Here is a 9,352-nt window from a genome sequence, read left to right as displayed (position 1 = left end):
AACCTATCATCATGCAGCACCGGTATTTCAGTTGGTCATGATGGTACTCGCGTTAATTGCACTCGGGGTGGGAGTGACACCTCTCTACGCCGCGGGCCCCAACGTCAACAAAGAACCGGGTCTCGTGGTATTCTTTTTTCCCTGGTCAAATTTGACTGCAAGAGTAGGTGGTACTGTTCCAGAGTCCGTAACACGGCAAGTGTCAGTACAGTCAATTAAAACATGAAATGTGACGGGCTATGCCAATCACAACCCAGCAAGTGACAGCACAGCCAATCACAACACGAAACGTTGCAGTGATAGTCATGCGAATCACATGGTAGGTAAGTCACAGTACAGTCAGTTACACGACAAGTCACAGTCCAGCCTATCAAAACACAGCAAGTCAAAGTACAGCCAAGCATAACATGGAAAGTCACTGTACAGCTCATCACGACACAGCAAGTCACAACATGGCAAGTCACGGTAAAACCAGTCACAACATGGTAAGTAACAGCACAGTCAGTCACATGGTAAGTAACAGTACAGCTAGTCACAACAGAGCAAGTCACAGAACGGCCAGCCATTCATAACAAAGCAAGTCACAGTACAGTATGGTACAGTACAGCAAATCACAACACGGCAAGTCACATTACATCACTCACAACAAGGGAAGTCACAGTACTGCCATCACAACAGAGCACCACAGTACAACCAGTCACAGCACGAGAAGGCAGAGTACAGCCAATCACAACACGGCAAGTTACACTATAGCCAATCACAACAAAGTCCATCATGCTTGTTGAACATATAGCCGGATGCTCTTTGATCACGTATGGATGTTATCATACCCAATGAGCGTTCACTTAGCTGATGTGTAGTCGTCGGTAAATGAAAATGATGTCCATAAATCTACATAATGTTGGCAGCACATAAACTACGCAGGATGGGAACATATTTGGGGGATTTTTTTTCCCGTGAATAAAGTCTTTGGTCACGTCCCACCATATTTAATTAATACTATTCCTTAGCCTTTCTTTCCCCATTTCCATCATGAGATCAATCAGTCTCTAAAAGACCCACTGTACAACCGTGAGTCTCAGAATTAGTACACCTTCAGAAAATGGATAAAGTGCTTCGTATATGTATTCCCCTCTGAACAATGATGAGTCAGCAGGTGAGCAAGCCACCTCTTGACTCCAGCCCCAACACACACAACGATCACATTGCATTAATCCAGTCTGCCATCATCCAAGGTCTGCTGACATACACCAGACCATCATCATTAAAAGCATCATAAACTAGAGCCCCTTACATTGCGTGATGAGCTTACACAACGATATATCTTGAGTGCTTATGATGAACGCCTCCATGACTTTTGGAATGTAAAGACATTTCCGCGTACGTCTGGCAGCAGGCGCGTTACGGTCGACTGGCCAGGGCCTGTGTAGCGCCGGCCTTGCCTCCATTATCACCACAATACTATGCACCTTTCTTTTACGTTAAGTATTTTCAAAATCTGTAACTCCTCCTCACTGATCAAAATGTCGGTGAACTGTTATTCTTCAGGTACTGAGTTCAGAAAAATGTTTTACGAAAGATACAAAATCATAATACAGCAGGGCGCTAGAGATTTCTATTAGACACTTCAAATATACACAAATATCATGGAGCAGTACACGGTGTGATGCTTAATCCTATTCATTTTTTTTTTTTATCAAGTAACGTCTCAAACCATTATTACTAAACTAGACTTAAGCCAATTCGAGAAACATATCTATTTCATGCAAACGAAGGCTTGAATTTCAGGATTAGTGTTACTTCATGATATTTCTATCACTTAGACACTATGTCAAAAAGTTCAATTGCTGGAGTTTCTGTTTGAGCCTAAGCGAGGGCGAGCCGCTGGACCCGCCGGTACAAGTCGAGAGCAAAGTGTGTTGAGAGTGACGGAGAGTACTGTACGTCACGCGTTCTTGGTGCTCCCATAATCACCACCTGAGGTTCCTCTCGCTGTCCTCGATCTCATCAGAAGCATTCCTGAAACCGGCGGTACAACCCGTGAGCACGGCGGTACAACCCCTCAGCACGGTGGTACAACCCCTGCTCACGGCGGTACAACCTCTGAGCACGGGGGTACAACCCCTGCTCACGGCGGTACAACCTCTGAGCACTGTGATACAACCCCTGCTCACGGTGGTACAACCTCTGAGCACGGCAGTACAACCCCTGCTCACGGCGGTTACAACCTCTGAGCACGGCAGTACAACCCCTGATCAAGGCGGTACAACCTCTGAGCACGGCGGTATAACCTTTTACCAAGATAACACATGACCCATGAAGGTCAAGTCAAAAGCCACGCCATCATACCTAAGGGTCGTAACATCGTTCTCAAAAGGTCGTACTGTCATTCTCAGGTGGTCGTACCGTCATGCTTAACAGGTTGTTGGAAACATTACGCTTTGTTTTTCAATAGTTGGCAACTGTTCCGTTCACAACACTCACTCACCACGCTGACTGTTACCACCTAATACCTCTCTAACCTTACTCAGAGGTAGTACAGCTGTATAACATATACCCTATCATTTACCTCTGTAAATTAAAGATCCCTCGATACGCTTGAAGAAAAATGAATCAGGAATTCCCTGGAGCCTAGGCGGTGGCGTGGGTTGCAAATTGATGTTATCACACACTTGTTAACTCTGACAGATGGCAAGTTGCCCCGCGCGATGTCATTTAACGAAATTTGTCTCCGTGACTGTATACTAATGGTGCTGGTAGGCAATTTGTAACGTAATGGAGACTTTGTCTTGATTGTAATTCAACGGTGAGGTTACCTAACGCTTATGGCTATTCACTTGGTAATAATACCCTTACTATCATATACTTTTGCCACGGTTCCAAAGATTTAAAGATACAGCAGTGTTTGGCCTATTTGGAAATAAATGTTCACTCTAGTGTTCATTCAGATAATTTCAGGCTTAGAGTTTTTGGTTCATCTTTCTGCGAGGCACTTCACTAATACACGAAAAAGATTTACTTGAATAGTAAAACAGTCTATGCAATATAGAAATTCACTCAAAACAGCGTAGCTCACTCAGAAAATCGTTACTCACAATCATGTATCACTTAAATCGTAACTCACAAATACTACAGAGTAATCTACTCATACACTAACACAGGTCTGTCGTACCATAATGCGTTTCATTCACAGTATAATATAATCCACAATTACATTAACTGTTGAGAGTAAAGCAGCTATATCTCAATTAAGGCCCGGCCGAGATGTGAACTTTTATCCGTTACTGGAGCCTTCATCATAACAAAAAACAAATCTAACAACTTACATACTGGAGTTATACCGCACAATGATTTTAAGAACACAATAATGTTAGATGGAAATGACGAGCCAGATGGGACTTACAAAATCCCCTAAGAATAATCTACGGCAAATCAAGACAAATGGTGACGTGTGGCATTCCCCCTTTCCACAACAACCATCGCCATATTTCAGACGATGAAACTTTGTCGACTGTGAACTGGGCATACTACTGTCAACCATGACACACGCAACCATTATGTTACCATGAAACATGTACTATTGGAACGCCACGACTATGGCTCAATATCAAATATGAATTATATTTGAACTAGTGTAAAGTACTGAGAAATTTCAGACAATCGAATTAAGACAATTTCTTTTTTCTTTTTTTAAGGAAGCAAAGATGTTAGATCCTATACAAGAGACAAGTTTTTATATATCTTTTAATGGGAGTCAATGTATATAATATGAACAGCCCTGAATAAGCATTCGGTGCCATCGCTTTACATATTCCAAAACAAAAAATCATAGAACTAACCTTGCGTTCGTCACTCATACAGTACCGTAAATGACGCACCCTGTAGTAGAGAGTTACATTACAATGTAACATACCCACACAGGAACACACTTCATTCATACAGTAACTTCATGTAAACAGATTGTGAAGCACTTCAGTCACGCGGTCTTGTTAATTCCTTCACGCTTCCATACCTCACTCATACAGTAGCGTATAGCCATTATACAGCACTTGCCCATGTTTCACTCATACACTAGCATACATTCATTATACAGCACTTTTCTTTTTTAATCTAGTTATCTTATTTACAGAACAAAATGCACTCTCACTGCCTCATGTTCCGTGACAATAACCATCTCTGCATTTCTGGCCAGGTCGCGTGTGTTGCCAACATAGAGCGTCCCGTGCAATAAGGTCTCGGGAGTGATTGTGGTAATGAAATGTGACGCAGCGACACAAACGGACAGAGAGACAGAGGGACGTTTACACAGACAAGACACATCGAAGTGGTGATGACATCATGCCCAAAATAAGAAGTAGGCAAATCGAAGTGGACCTCTATTGCATGTGACTCGTTTTCTTCATATTCGTTCTCCGTTTCCTATCGCAGCGAAGGAGTGTCAGACATAGACAAACAAAGGCCTCAGTGGCATACATCAACTCTCTAGCTGTTATATAGAATGTTTCGAGACCAGAACCCGCCATTCACATCCCACCTGACCACTCCGTGGTTTCCCCTGGCCACTTCATATACCCTTCACGGGTTCAGGTCACTGGTATCACGTCCACTCCCCAATCATTCCATGTTCATTCTACCCCTCCATGCATAACTCTCACATCACCCTTGAATACTCAGACCAAGACACCTTCAAACCTCTTTCAGTCCATCTCCATATCGATGTCCTCCTTCAACTTGATTCTCTTGGTCAATCTTGCCTCGTTCATACTCTCCATGTGTCCATACCATTTCAGCTTACCTTAGTCAGATCTCAATCAGGGCTTTATACTGGTGAAATATCAATATACTGATTTATATTTTTCCATTAATGTGAGATCACTTGATGTCAATATCATAATATCAAGGGATAGGGGAGCAAGAATACTTCCCACGTATTCCCTGCGTGTCGTAGAAGGCGACTAAAAGGGGAGGGAGCAGGGGGCTGGAAATCCTCCCCTCTCATTTTTTTTTTTTTTTTAATTTTCCAAAAGAAGGAACAGAGAATTGGGCCAGGTGAGGGTAGTCCCTCAAAGGCCCAGTCATCTGTTCTTAACGCTACCTCGCTAATGCGGGAAATGGCGAATAGTTTGAAAGAAAAAAGAAAAGATTTCAAAACGTATCTCCTATCAATCTTCATCACACAAAACACTTGGGTTATTCATAATCTCAAAACTGGAAGACGAATGCAACATCCATCACAGACAATCAACACAGATCATCTGCATGAAGTAATCCTACAGTCCACAACAGATTCACTACCTTACTTCATCTACGTCCATTCAAGTTTTTCCAGGGTGAGAGAGGCTGACCCACAAAAGTGTTTCAATAGACCACATTCGCAACACTTCATGCAAATAGCAGCCAGGAGTCGGTTTTAAGTTGACAATAACACAAGGAATCTTCAACAGGTACTGCAGTTCGTTAGGTCTGCTACAGATGAAGAGAGTTTCATCTAAACTGCTTATGATTCTGAGTGGGATGTCATTAAACGCAGCCTGTCTCAGTGGTAGCAATTACACATAAACAGCACAACACGTCTTCTATGGTTAAAAAAGTTAAAATTTGGTGCATAAACTTAAAGATGGTAAACCATCTGCAAACATTTTTCTTTTACTTCTTCCCTGTTTTACTGAAGATATTTTAACACATCCAGTATGTTTCAAGTGCGAACCATGAGGTGATTTCATGTGACTTGTAGGGAGAAGTTGTTCTTCCCATCCTTACAGCACCTTATGTCAGTTGAGGGAGCTCATCCACTGGCTGGAGACGCCCCTACTCAAGAGTGTACCTGACACGGGACAAATGTCTTTGCAGTACCTCCCATACATATCCTCATTGTTTCTAGTCCTTCACCATTAACTACACCTCATGATACCCGACGTGCCACCACTACATCACACGATCTCAGTGTGGCCGCTGGAAAATGAGGGGTTGGCCGTTGTGACGTCTGTCTCTTTCCTGACACCGTTAAGCTCTAGCAACTCAAGACTTGTGGCAAATCAGGGGAAAGCCATTGTGATATGTCTTTTTTTCTTCCCCTTACACCGCTAAGCTTCGTCAATTCAAGTGGGGCCGTTGTGACACCAGTTTCTTCCCTTACACCGCTAAATTTTGGCAAATGCAAGGTGGAGCCCTTACCCACTCAAGTCTTCCCTAACGGATACGACCCGACTCATTCTCAAACACATAGTTTCATCCCATTTTATTCTTTTCTTTTCTCCAGTTCTTTTACCTTTATTTTATATGTATATTTCACCGGATCACCACCACCGTTCGCGTCTGAACTTTTGAGGCGAAAAACAGTGCTGACATGTGTTGGTTGTAGAGTCTACGAGACCATGTTTCCTGACCTAACCTAACCTGGTCATACTGCTCTTATGTCTGTCAACCTCGAGGCGACGACAGTCATCGTCCTCGTGAGGTTTAAAAGTCATTATACACGTGAGGTATATAGTCAACGTCCTCCTAGGGTTTAAATCATCATACTCGGGAGGATGAAAAAGTCACCATACACCTGGAGTTACGTGATCGCACTCATAAGTTGCAGTCATCATATTCGTGGAAAGAATCATCGTACTTGTGGGGTTAAGCCACTAAACCTAAGGGTTCAAAACCAATCAGGCACCTCGATGCACTTTCTTTTCAACCCTCTGGGTACAATAACTTAACCCCAGGGGTTACGATGACTCAAACATCGTACAAGTGGGGTCGGAGCCGCCATAGCACCCGTAGGGTAGCTGTTCACAAGAATGAAAATCTGGTTATTGTCAAGTCTTACCCATATGGGAGGCCGGGGGAGGCGCGGTACGGCATTCCCCTTCCACGGTAGGGTCTCCCCTGGTAGGGGTGCTGGGGCCACGACCCTGAGGCCATGACGCAGCAGGGGGAGAGGCAGGGCGTTGGTCATCAACCGGGAGGAGGAGGAGGAAGAAGAAGAAGGAGTAAGAGAGGGAGAGAACACCAGTTCAGCTCCCACAGCAGGAGGAGAGAGGGGATTTAGGAAGGGGAGACGTTCGCCATGGTGATCACTAGCTGGTGTCTGCTGCAGCTGCAGGAGGGAGTGTCCACGCGCGGGGCCGGGCGAAGGGGCCGACGTCTGCACACCACGGGGCCCTAGTTCCCATCTCGCTGGGTGAACGATGCTACACACACGCTCGCTCACTGTTCTCCTTTCTCTCTCACTCGCGACTCATGGCAGACTGGGATACCGGTGTGGCGTCTCTGTGTTGCGTCTTCAGTGTTGGGAGCAAGATGAGGGAAGTGACGAAGGTGAGAGGTAGTTGTGGGTGGGAAAGACGACGGGGAGCTAAGAGGTGAGGGAGTGTACGTGATAAAGGCCGTGAGAGGTGGGCGGGGCAGTACGTCTCTTCCGCCGACACCAATCAGCTGATCGACCACACAGCCACCGACGGCCACGTTCCGCTGCTAAACCTGTTGATGCCTCGACACCAGCATGCCAGACGTGTGTACACTCGTCACCCTCCTCCTCCTCCTCCTCCCTCACGTCTGACACAGTATCACAAGTGGTTGAAGGACACTTCAGGGATATCACAATCACCACACAACTCCGCTGGCACAGCAGCTTTGTGTATTGTCGCTTGATTATTGGAATTTTTCGGTTTTCTTGGTCCTGCGGTTCACGGGTGATGCAAGACCATCTCCGTAGCTCTGGAGAGACCGGGTCCGGTGGAGTGGGTGGGTCGTCATCCCCACGAGGGAGGTAGCCAGGCCCGGGGACGGGACAACCACAGTGCTTTGCTATAGTAACCCGGGGTGTGTTTGCGGGCAGCGCGAGGCCCGGCCCTTGTCAATATTCTGCCTCATGCTGCCTCACACCCCTCCCCCTCCAGACAGACACATACACACACACAGTCTCTCTCTCTCTCTCTCTCTCTCTCTCTCTCTCTCTCTCTCTCTCTCTCTCTCCTCTATTCCACCCTTCACTCATCCCCTCGCACACTCGGTTCCTCCATCCCTCATCCTGTTACACTGCCTCAGTCCTCCATAGTGTCATTTACTCTCCTACACTCTTAATCGGTCCTCCACTTCCTCGAACCTCCACCTTCTCACACTATCTTCTTTGAGAACTTCCTCACTCTCTCTCTCCTCACTTTTTCACTCTGTTTTCCTCATTCTCTCACTAGTTTCACTTCCACTTCCTCACACTATCATGGCCGCCAGCACCAAAACCACTCCCAGATCATAAGGAGCCGAGCCATGCCTCACACTCCACCGGTGAGGCAAGAACGAGATGAGAGGGAAGTGAGTGAGGAGACCGAACAGGGTGAGATGCAGGTGGGTGTGAGAGGCAGGCGGGGAGAGGGTGAGGCTGAGGCAAGCCAGGCAGTGTGTGGCACGGCTGCTGGGGCGACACTGGCCACTCTCACTACCACCGGCTGCCTGCCGGGGAGGGACAGGCCCGGGGAACCCACACGGTCGGGGGGAAGGGAGGAGGAAGGAAGGAAGACCGGGGGAGGGATAGGCGAAGTGGCAGATGGAAAGACACGCAAGAACAGCGGGGGTGAGGGAGACTTACTTAGGAATACCAAGAAATAATTCAAGCAGCACCAGACCATTGGGTCCTTTCGAGGCTGTGCGATTTGTGAATGTGTGTGAGCGTAAAAAAGGCAAGCATATAAACTTCAGGGAAACATTTGCAAACTTTTCATGTAATTAAAGACGCTTGAAGCGAAATATTTATCAGTTCTATTCTTAAATGAGTCTACAGCACTGCTTCCAAACCATCCTGACTGGAAAAAAAAATATTTCAAAAAGTTAATGATCCTATTAAAGAAAAAGCACTTCACCTCATTCGAGTTTGAATTCATTACTACGAGTAAAAATGAGACAGATCAAGCCCTAAGTACCTGCTTAGATCGAGATGATCGGAGCCTTTGATCATTTTTGAATACCTGTATTAGATCCCGTCTCAACCTTCTCTTTCGTAAGCATAAAAAATCTTAAGTTGTTCACTCGGTTTTCATAGGATCAATTAATTTCTCAGTCTGGCAATCATCTTGGTAGCTTGACCCTGCACTCTCTCCATTCGTTAGTCTGGCAATCATCTTGGTAGCTTGACCCTGCACTCTCTCCATTCGGTCTGTGTCTTTTTTTCATGCAAGGTGCCCAAAACTGAAGGCATTATTCAAGATGAGGACGCACCAATGACCTTAAAAGAGTGGCGATGTTATCTTCAAACTTTATGTTCAAAATTCTTACCTGTGAATTCAAGAATTTTTCTTCGCTCCCTTTTAACTGCTTCTGTGCACTGCTTACCCGGCTGTAAGTCACAAGAGATTATCAAATCCCAAGTATT

The sequence above is a fragment of the Panulirus ornatus genome, chromosome 1 (assembly GCF_036320965.1).
Source record: "Panulirus ornatus isolate Po-2019 chromosome 1, ASM3632096v1, whole genome shotgun sequence".
In the NCBI taxonomy this organism is placed as follows: Eukaryota; Metazoa; Arthropoda; class Malacostraca; order Decapoda; family Palinuridae; genus Panulirus; species Panulirus ornatus.
This window is presented reverse-complemented; position numbering follows the sequence as displayed.